This window comes from Rhinopithecus roxellana, unplaced genomic scaffold (genome assembly GCF_007565055.1).
Source record: "Rhinopithecus roxellana isolate Shanxi Qingling unplaced genomic scaffold, ASM756505v1 contig1636, whole genome shotgun sequence".
NCBI lineage: Eukaryota > Metazoa > Chordata > Mammalia > Primates > Cercopithecidae > Rhinopithecus > Rhinopithecus roxellana.
The window spans coordinates 18,325-29,909 of record NW_022141756.1 but is presented as its reverse complement, the minus strand read 5'-3'; the positions used below and the strand labels follow the sequence as shown (position 1 = coordinate 29,909).

General features: G+C 48.0%; 1 pseudogene; it reads left to right on the top strand.

Moving 5' to 3' along the window:
- Positions 1–9,307: 9,307 nt before the first annotated feature.
- LOC115895718 lies at positions 9,308–10,347 on the top strand (annotated as a pseudogene).
- Positions 10,348–11,585: the final 1,238 nt, after the last annotated feature.

The window sequence follows — 11,585 nt, the reverse complement described above, 5'->3', positions numbered from 1 at the left end:
CCTATCCAGGCCTCCTTTTCAATTCTTAAAATGATGCTATTTATTGAAAGTTTACTGTGTGCCAGGCATGCAGCGAGGTACTCATGCCATTATGCTGCACCACCTTACCTTACAGGCAAGGAAAGAGAGGTGCAGAGAGTGTACGTTGCTTTTGGTAAGTGACAGGGTCGAGAGTCGAACCTGGGACCTCTTCAGTGACTTTTCTGGATCCTCCTGCTCTGCAGCTGCCTCGGAGGACCAGCAAATTCTTCAGGAAAACTGTTTCAGGACTTTGCGTCCTTGCTCGGGATTTAAGGACTGTTCCTCTGCATTATCTGTGAGAAGCGTTTCTATAGGCTTGGCACATGGTTATGCTGTGGGGCTAAGGTATTATTATTTCATATTTCAGTGCAGAAGGAAGTACTTATTAAAAGGCCCCAACCAGTTGTCTGAGCCTAGAGATGAAAGCCTCCTTCCCGCACCGGCCTGGGTGCTGAGTGGCCCTGACGCCAGGCCAGCCTGCCTCTTACAGCCTGAGACTTGTGTCTGCTCCCTCTTCCCAAACACAGAGGCAGGGCCTGGTTGGGGCCATCTGACGAAGTGCCAGTGCGCCTTCATGAAATCAGGCATGGGACCAACTGAAATGTTGAAATCTGGTCAGCTGAGGGACAGGAGAAAGTCAAGTCTGGCTGTCGGTCTACAGAGGTCAAGGACCTGGCACAGAGCAGGGCCTGCTGCCTCTGCCACCAACAGCCAGGCACCCAGAGAGGAACTGGAGGAGAAGGCGGCTGGCTGCTGGCAGGTCAGCTGATGGGAGAGTTTACAAGACTGTCTTCGAACTCCTTGCATGCAAGCTCTTCTTCTCTTTCTTGATTCACATTTAAGTTTGCTATCCTGATCCCCTCACATTCTTTCTGCTCCTTTAATAGCTTCACCTGGACAGAGGAAGGACAGAGGCAGGAGCAGAGCCAAGTCCTTCTGTCGATCACAGCTTCAGCTTTCAGTTTCTCACGCCTGCTTAATTCCCAGCTCACACTATCAATATAGGGCACGCATTTTAGAACTGTTAAACAAAAAGGGCTACTCATTTTACTATGCCACATTTTTTTCCAACTAAAGAGGATGCTCACTACCAATGGATACCGAGAAAAATACAGCGTCATTAATGTCAGTTAATCAAGTTGGTGGCCCTTGAAAATCTATAAAATGTAACTGTAACACATTTTACAGATTGGCTTAGACAGAATAACTAGGAAATAATAAATGCTAGCATCATCAGTATTACTTGTACAGCTCAGGAAAGGAACGTGAATGGCTACACAGGACTGGGGAAGAACAGAACAGAGATATTTCTTTGTGTGAAACAGAGTTTATCATAAGGAGGAGAATGAATCACTTTTCAGCTCTGGCAGCATCCTGTTTTTTTTTTTAACATATTATTTAGGGAAAACAGAAAGCAAAACTGAAGCCTTTGGTATTTCATTGTCACTGGATAAATGTCATTTGTATAAACCTTTCTAAATTTGGATATATACCCAAAGAATCTATACATATCTTAGAAAAAAATTATCCACTTTCATTACATTTAGTAAAAACTCATAAGCCCAGAGTCTAATGGACAGAAAGAAATGAAATAAAATAACTTTCTAAATATGCAAAAAAGCCCACACAAACAGAAGTAACAATCAAAAGGTTGTAACAATTGGCCCAGCACAGGCATAAATGATCCGTGTTTGCCAGCCCTGACGGGGGTCCGGTCCCAGGCATCTTGCCTTTGGTTGCTAGGTTGGGGGTCCCAGGGGCTCCGGAAGAGGGCCTGGGTAGCATGGCTCAGAGCAGTGACTGCTCACTGAGTGGTGTGGGAATCTTTCAAAATTTAAAAGCTGAAAAGGCTGTACTGGTGTGTACTGCTTGAATCTCAGTGCTACAAAGAATTGCTTTTAATCTTTTTTTTTTTTTGAGACAGGGTCTCGCTCTGTTGCCCAGGCTAGAGTGCAGTGGTGCGATCTCAGGTCACTGCAACCTCCATCTCCTGGGTTCAAGCCATTCTTGTGCCTCAGCTTCCCGAGTAGCTGAGATTACCGGTGTGCACCCCACTGCGCCCGGCTAATTTTTGTATTTTTTGGTAGAGATGGGGTTTCGCCATATTGGCCAGGCTGGTCTCAAACTCCTGACCTCAAGTGACCCACTGGACTCGGCCTCCCAAAGTGCTGGGATTACAGGCATGAGCCACTGTGCCCTGCCTGCTTTTAATCTTATATCTGAATAAGTAGTGAACGATTCTGATAAAATATCATTGCTATGCAAACTCTTTAATGTTAAAACCAGAGGTGCTCATTTTCTAACCTGTCACAGAGTCAGAGGACTATGGATTCCCTGGCCTCGTTGCCACAAATGCTATGTTTCCTGCTGAGTAAGACATCGCTTACACTCCAAAATACTTCGCAAGAATCACTGAATTACATTGCAAAATACGAACACACAGCATCAAACACTGCCTGTCATGGAAGGCAAAGAAATCTTTTGGATTTTCAGTGCTATGAGCAGCTTACAGGGCTGCTTCCTCTCCTTAGAGTCCCAGTATGTCTCCGTGTTTCTTCCTTTTTTTCTTCTGTTCATTCAAAGAAGTAATTATTTAAAGTAGACTACTTGTAAAGCATTTTAAGAGCAGAAAGAGAAATAAGACCTGAATTCTATCTTCAAGGAATTTTTATGCTCTACTTGTAGTAAGTTTCTTCATGAAGAGCTCTAGATGAAATTTTTTAGTGCTCCACTTTCTATTAAGTTGTAGTATGTTTAAAAAAATAAGAAAGATGTGATTTTAATTCTTTGGAAATTACAAAAATGTAACATTTTCAGCCAAATATATTGTGTTGCCTAAGGGAAATAAAAATTCTTAGTGTGTATATAATATATAATTATATAAAAATACATGTTATATAATATATAAATATATTATTTATATAAAATATATATTATATATATACATATTACTTATTTCAACAAGTTGTGCAAAATTGGACACCTAAAGGTTTTTATATTCATTTCTTATTGCTATTACATGACCATCCATCTGCATACAGGGTTATCCTGGGTACAGAAATAAAATTACAACAAGATCAATTCACTATTCTTGATGAGGATATTTTATTTAGAATCACAGAATTTTAGACCTTTGAACAACTTTGGAGATCACTTAGTTCAACTCTGATTCAGGGTTACTTACGCAGTGCTACACAACTTATTAGCATAGAACGAATAAGCTTTTTATACCTAGCACAGCAATCCTTTCTCTATACACCATCAGCTAGAATACTGGAAAAAAGAGACTCAAACGCCACAGGTATTTTACTTATTAAATTACAGCTACTGAGGTAACCAAGTTTAACTTACAGAAAGGTCAACAGTGTGCCTTCCATCATTCAGGACTCCGAAGGTCTGCCTTGAATCCTGTCCTGAATTCAGTAGCTGCCACATGAGTCACATTATGTAGTTAACCCTCTCAGCCTCTGCTTCTTCAGCAGTCAAATGAGGATAATTATTAACTCAGAGTTGCCGCGTACTCAGTAACCGAAGCGCCCGAAGGTTGATCGGGACTCCAAATGTCAGTCCTTTTTTTGGTCTTTCCTTGGTCTCACTGGGAACTCAGTTAAGGATGCATGAATATACAGAAATTACTGGAAAAGTACATTTAGACTCTAAGTTAAATTTTAGTAAAGGATAATGGCATTTGATTAAATGTCTGGGACATGAATAGTTATTTCCCTTGGTGGTAAAATGGTCACCCATATCAACTTTTAAAACTAACTCACAGACTGTGAATCCAACAGTATCCATTTAGTATGTCAAAAAAAATCGAACCACAGATTCATCCTAAAGGGTCCCAATCCTGAAGGAAAAAATAAAATAAAATAACAATTAACCCAATCCAGGAGAGCACCTCTGAAATTGTCTTGCAATCATAAAACCAAGCATCAATCTGGGAGCAGCTCAAAAAAAATGCATTTGTAACTTATTCTCACCTTCCTGTATCTGACAGTTATTTTTTAGGTGGTTTCTGTTTAAATATGGAATGAAGTTTGGATTATATAGCACAAGGACTTGCATCCTGGCTGGGAATGTTTTTACCTCTAAAGTTTCATTTAGGGTCAAATGAGTAGAAACCTTACACTGTCAGTTAGCATTCAACCGTTGTGAGGTAGTTTAAGCTAAATGTTAGTACTCATGTCAGTGGTTTAAAAAAGCAGCAAATTAACATTAGAACAGCTGTGAAGAGCAATGCCTTTCATTTTACAAATGTTGTATTCGTACTGGTAGATATAAATAAACTTCACTGAGAGGAATCCATGTTACTGATTTGTTCATTTCCTTATATTAAAAAAAATTCCTTTTGGGACCAGCCTGGGCAACAACACAGGGAGACCACCTTCCTCCCAACCGCCCCCCACCCCAGCCACCATCTCCACCCCACTCCCCACCCCAACACACCACAAATCCCAAGGCTCTTCCCTACAAACACTCTAGCTTGATGTTCGAGACCAACCAAAATCTGGCATCAAATACACTCTGTGGAAACTCCTACCCTAACACTTGGTACTTTTCCACTCCCCAAGTTCTGTCATTGCTCTCTGCCAACACTCTTTACTCCGATCAAACCTCCCTCCTCGGTGTGGTCCTGCAACGGCTTTCGGGCAGACAATGTTGGTGCTCACTGGTATTTTTACAGCATTTTTGTCTTTAGCCTTTACTTGGCAGTTATTAGTTAACTTTTTAAATGTACCTGCACATGCTATTAACTCCCATATCAGCCTGTAAATGCCTTAGGGTTAATGATATGCATTTACATATAACAGGTACTGGAAATATTTAAGATATACACACTTGAAATGTTTCATTTTCAATCTTTTAAACAGTGCCTGATAAGCCATCTCACAACTTAAAAGTAAAAAAAAGGTAAAAAAAAAAAAAGTCATCTCACAATTTAAAAGGATGCTCAAATCTATTAAGACAATAAACAATAATTTGCGAAGATACCAAGAATGGCCCAATCCCTTTTAGAAAAATCTAAAGACTAAGATTTTTAAAAAGAACATTGGGACAAAAAGCCATAAAACCCTGAATCTTATATCCAAGGAACATTTTAGTGCTTTCAAGAACTCTATGGTGATAAAAGAAAGGTTTGGAATACTGCAAATTTCTATTTTAAATGTCAAGAATAGCAATAAGCAAATAGAGCCAATCAAATTTGAGAACAGAAAATATGTTTCCACTCTTGGTTAATTACTGATGTTAGAATGTGGAACCATTTTTAGTGTCAACATATTAGATGACAATTTTTCAGAGTGAAAAAAGCTATTATAGGGATCTTCAACTGGAAGCTTATTCTGGATATCTATTCAGTACATGCTGTAATGTATTTTGAATGCTGTATTAAGATAACATTTTGTAATAACGTAATTGTTACAAAGTTAGTCTTTCTACATTAACTTTTTTTTTTTTTTTTGAGACAGGGTCTTGCTCTGTTGCCCAGGCTGGAGTGCAGTAGTGTGATCACAGCTCACTGAAACCTCTGCCTCCCTGATCCTCCCACCTCAACCTCGCAAGTAGCTGGGTCTACAGGTATGTGGCACCAGACTCTGTTAATTTTTGTATTTTCTGTAGAGACAGGGTCTCACTATGTTGCCTAGACTGGTTTCAAAATCCCGGGCTCAAGTGATCCACCTGCCTTGGCCTCCCAAAATGCTGGGATTACTGTCACAAGCACGGCACCCGACCCTCTGCAGCTACTTACTCCTAAGCATCAGCCCTCTCATCTCTGAAACATGGTTCTTCCTGCCTACCTCAAATATTGGCTGTACGGATGAAAATAAACAATGAAGATAAGGGTTTTGCAGAGCTTCTGGTCCATAACAAGTACTTAATACTTCATTTGGACACATATTTAATAAGTGCCTACATATACCATATGCTGATGTAGGTGCTGGAAATTCCTAATAGAAGAAACTCTTTTTTTCATGGAGCTTACAATATTGCTGCCAGTGGTAAACAAGTTGACCCATAGTTATGTCAGGTGGAAACAAATGGTATGAAAAGAACCTGGGGTAAGCAGATGGAAGAAGGGAGGAGGTGTGAACGTGCACATAAGTGCCATTTTACATAAGGTGTTAAGGGACACCTTCCAAAGATAAATAGGAGCAGGGGTCGCCGATGCATGGGGGAAAAGCTTTCCGAGGACAGCAAACACCAAGGGCAGAGTCCTGGGGAGGGTAAGCATGCTTGGAATGTTTAAGGATCCAGCGGGATTCCATGGGGGTGCAGCCAAGTGGGCTGTGGGAGGACAGGAAGGACATAAGGTCAGCGATGCACCAGGGGCCACACCTGTCGTCTTGCAGGCCTTGGTAAGCTCTTCGGATTTTTTTTCTTTTTTTCTTTTTGAGAGAAGAAACCATTGAGGAACTGTCAGTGAAGTGATCTACACAGATTTGAAAAGGTAACCTGCTGGGCACGGTGGCTCATGCCTGTAATCCCAGCACTTTGGGAGGCTGAGGTGGGCGGATCACTTGAGGTCGGGAGTTCAAGACCAGCTTGAACAACATGGAGAAACCCCCGTCTCTACTAAAAATACAAAATTAGCTAGGCGTGGTGACGCATGCCTGTAATCCCAGCTACTAGGGAGGCTGGGGCAGGAGAATCCCTTGAACCCGGGAAGCGGAGGTTGCAGTGAGCCGAGATCGCACCATTGCACTCCAGCCTTGGCGACAAGAGGGAAATTCCGTTTCAAAAAAAAAAAAAGTAAACACTGTAGCTATTATCTAATGCTGTAACCATAAAAGATTTAATACATAGGAAATGAAAATTGCCTATCATTGTTCTTTAATCTGGTTTAAGTGGTTGAGCCTTATGACACTGCCTTTTCTATGGGTCAAAAATGGTGGAATATTGTCATAAAATTCAACCTGATTTAAAGGATAGGGCGAGGAAAAAAGCAAAAAAAAAACATAAGCTTTAGAATAAAACATACTTGGATTATAATCCCAGACACAGTACTCATTAGCTGTATTCGTGCACAAGGTACTTAACTTCATCTTTCTTGGGTTTCCCCTTATTTGTAAAATGGGGATAACAGTCTAACCTAAGCCCAACTTGTACTGATGATAAATGAGATATGTATGTAGAACATTCGGCATAGTGCCTAGGAGCTTAAGAAATAAGCAGGCCATTAAGGGGGTTGCATCTTTTATACTAGCAGCAGCATCAAAACCTTGTATAACTATTTATTTTTTTAGGTACTGAAACAGCATTCACTACTCAGAGACCAGAGCTTTTTTGCAACTTACTATTCCCTACATTTAGAAAGTTCATCTTTAAATAGGCAATTCAGTAAGTAAATATTCTGTGGCTCTAAAACAGATACGGCTGTTGGAGAATTTAAAATATCTGAGTTACATTTTTAACGTCGTCTACCACGGCTATTACATTTCCTCTGTCAAAGTAACTTAATTTTACAAACGAACTCTGTGCTTGTTAAATGAAAAGGCCAGAAGCTACTGGCCACTCAGCGTTCGTTTGAAATTCTTATAGTGCCTTCAGTACAACTCAAACTTAGAGGTGATTTTCAGAATTCGTGTGAAGCAACATTTCACAAAAAAAATCACCTACGTTCACTGTTAAGTCAGAAGACAGAATGATTAACAGTAAATTTCAGCCGCGAATGACTCTCAGGATGGCCAACTGGATATTAAATAACTGCATTATTTTAATGGAATGTTATGATTTGCAACAAAATGCAGATGCAGATGTAGATTTAGGGACTGTCGACTTCTATAGATCAAGGAGGACTTCATTGTTGCAGCTCAGAAAATCCTTCCAAACAAATCTAAATGTTGGAAATCCACCACACTGTAGAGAAAGACCTCTTGCCTCAGTATTCTTTCTTCTTCTGTAAAAATGTTGACTTCTGCTTTTCAGACTACGCGCACAGGCTCTTTATTTCCTACTGCGGCTTCATTCCCTCACGGAACACTGATACCATCGCGAAAGAAGCATTTCGAGCACGACTAACGCTCCCCTTACTATTCGCTAAGCCGCTGCGCTAGGGTCTCGCTACGATTTGCTTTCAGAATAACGGGAAGGTGCAACAAGATCGCTTCCCTGGCGGCGCGTCAACCGCTTGGCCCAGACCCCCCACGCCCGCCCACCGCCCCGTGGGGCGCACGCGTGTCCGCGCACGCTTCCCGCCTGGCGAGCGGGGGCTTCTCCGCCGTGCTGCTTTCCAGCCTCTCAGCAAATCACGAACACGGAAGGGAGCCACGGCGGCGACGGGAGGGGCGTCGCGCGTGGTTCCCTCGGCGACAAAGCGGCAGCCCGGCGCGACGGGCGCCCTATCCCGCAGAGGCGGACGCCGCGGCACGCGCCTCAGAAAGCCTCAAACTCCAGTTCTCGGCTCCCCCGCCACACCCCCGCCCCGCAGCCAAGACCCGCGAGGTGGCGGGCCCGACGGCCAGGTCAAGCCCACCAGCCCTCCGCACCGTGGGCGACTGGCCAGCATCGGATCCTAAACTGCCAGCCCCAGCCCCTAGGCGGCCATCGCCCCCAGCCCGCCCACGCCCCCGCAGGCGCGCTCCGGGACCTCCCCTCCCCCACCGCGCGCTCGCGGGGCCCGGCGGGGGCGGAGCGACCCTCGGAAGGGGCGTGGCCACGGGGCTCGACGCGCGCACGCGCTCTGGAGCCCCACGGCTACGTGTCGGGCCACGTGACGCCCACCCCGAAAGTCCCCCGTGAAGCAACAGGACGTTAAAAAAAATTTCTTTTCTGCGGGGTGGATGAGAGGTTCTGAAAAAACTATAGTAACGGGAGGCGAGGCGGAGGCAGCGCTGGCGCGTCCCGCTGGAATTCCTCCCGCCTGCCGCGCCAGCCCCAACCGCGCCCGAGCCCCGCCCGCCCCGTACGTGGAAAGCCCCGCGCCCCCGCGGCCGTCGGCCCCCACAGCCCACACCACCCGCCCCGGGCGCCCCGCACGGCGGCGACCCAGTCCCTGCGCCAGGCCCGGGCCCGCCGAGAGCGCCGCCGCCGTCCGTCGCCCCCGGCCCAGCCGGGGGAGGCAGGGAGGAGGGGGCACGGCGTCGGCTGATGCCCGGGTCGGGGGGGCGGCGGGCGGGCAGCGGGAGCGCGCCGGCCGGGCCCCGCTAACGGCCGCCCTGCGCGGCCCGCCCGCCGCCCGCCCCCGGCCCTCCCCGCGCCGCCGCCCCTCCCCCCCGCCGCCGCTGCTGCCGCCGCCGCTGGCAGCGCCGCCTGAACTGAGGCGAACTCCGCCGCCAAGTGAGTGAGGAGGAGGAGGAGAAGGAGGAGGAGGAAGAGGAGGAGCGCAGTCAGAGCGCGGCGGCAGCGGCAGAGGCGCCGCGGCGGGGACCAGCCCAGAGAGACCCCCGAGCCCGCGGCACAGGCGGCGGCGGCGCTGAGCGGGCGCGACCAGACGAGCGAGCGGCGGCCCCGGCTCCTCCTCGGGCGCCAGCGGCCCGCGCCCCGCGCCCGCACTCGGTCAGCCGAGACCCGCCTCCGGCCCGCCCGCCGGCCTCGTGAGGGACGCGCCGAGCCGGGCGGCCGAGAGCGGCGGCGCCAGGGAGCGCGTCGGGGGCGGAAAGTGCCTGCGGGGGCGGGCGAGCGCGCGGTGCCGGCCGCCCGGGGCTCGGCGCGGGAGCCAGAGCGGGAGCCGGCGCGGAGCGGGACGCCGGGTCCCGAGCGGCCCGCGGCCGGGGCTCGCCCCGCCCTCCCTCCTCCGGCGGCGCGGCGGCGGCGGCGGGCGGAGTGAGCTGCGGAGCCTGGAATATGGTCGGGGAAATGGAAACGAAGGAGAAGCCGAAGCCCACCCCAGATTACCTGATGCAGCTGATGAACGACAAGAAGCTCATGAGCAGCCTGCCCAACTTCTGCGGGATCTTCAACCACCTCGAGCGGCTGCTGGACGAAGGTGAGCGTCTCCGGGGCCCCGGCCCCGGCCCGATCCCCGCCGGGGCGGCCCCTTTCCCTGCTTGGGATGGTGGGGAGGGCGGGAAGGTCACGGCCGGGCGGGACCGCGCGCCGGGGGGACTGGGAGGCCGAGAGGGCGCACAAAGGAGGCGCCGGGCCGGGCTTGCGGCGGCGGCGGTCGGGCCGGGGTGGACCCACCGGGGCCGGACGCCCCCTGCCCGGCCAGGACCCCGCGCCGCTGGCGCCCAAGTTTGTGCGGTGCGGAGGGCTGCGGGGCGAACCCTGCGGCCCTTCTGGCTTTGGCGGTCACATTTCTGAGAGGCCAGCGGGGGCTGCGCGGGGTGGGTGGTCCTCGCCAAGCCCTCCGGAGAGCAGGCCCACGCCGCGCCGCCGGCCTGGAGGACGCGCGTGTCCCCGGCGCGGGCCCCGCGCCCCTCGACCTCCTGAGCTTGCTCTGCGCGGATCCCCTCTGCCTCGCGTTCGGGAGCTCTCCCCTCCCATGAGGACTAAAGCGGGGTTTCGTGCTTGGGGAGTTGGTGCAGCTGGTAAATACTAAGTGGAAGTCAGAGTGGGGTTCGTTAGTTTAAAGAAATTCTATAGGAGACCGAAATTATGCTGGCGTAGCCGACAAGGACGACGAAGTGACGGCGAAAAGCACTTTTTTCCCTTTTGTTTGGGGAAGCGAGAACTGTTAGGGAGTTGAACTTCACTTTTCGGGGTTGGGGGGGTGGAGTGCGAAATAACGCGATGACAGATCGGAGCGCAGCCTGAGTTAGGAAGAACTTGGGCGGAGGGTTTACTCCCGGGGACGCAGCCGCCCGAGTTTGTAGGACAGGGAATCGAGACGTTTGGAAAGGGCGAAATCAAATTGAGCCGAAGTTTTCAAAAAGCTTTATGGAGCGCTGTGGGGAGCGAAGAATGACAAGAAGATTAATGTTGACCAACTCTGGAATTTCCTTAAGAAGTTTTCATAGCAGTATCTGGAGTATTAATTTCTAGTAGCTGTGGGTTTCTGTGGACGCCTAGAGAAAAAAAAAATGACCACAAAAAAGTGTTTCGAAAATCGACTAGCCAGGAGTTTTTTTGTTTTTTGTTTTTTTCTGCTCAGAGGCATCACCGGAGGACTGTGTAAAGGAAACTGAAAACTGTAGGTTGAAGAGATGAACAATGGAGTTTAGATTTTTCGCAAGAATTTCGAGATTTTAAAAATAGAGTCGGGGAACAGGAGTTTGAAGCTTGGGGAGTTGGAATGTGATTAGAGAACAAAAGGCCGGAAATGTTTCCATGATAAAAAGATGATTACAGAAAAATCCCAGGAGTTTTATTGTCTTGAAAGTCATAGAAACAACTTAAAAGTAGACAATGGTTAGGTGTTACGGCTTTCTCGTCGTTTTGCTTCCATATGTTAAACATACAGCACTCACCAGCATTGAAATGGGCATTTTCCACTGTTGGAACAGCAAATCTGTTAATTTCAAGTTGCTCCAGAGAAAACTTGAGCTGTCCCTTTAAAGGGTTCTGCTTTTCCTATTGTGTTGGCATTTGAAAGATTGTGGAGGCAGAAAACTTTCTGGAATGTCAAAAAAAAAAAAAAAAAAAAAAATTGCTGGAACTCTTAAATTGAGTATTTCCAAATGTGA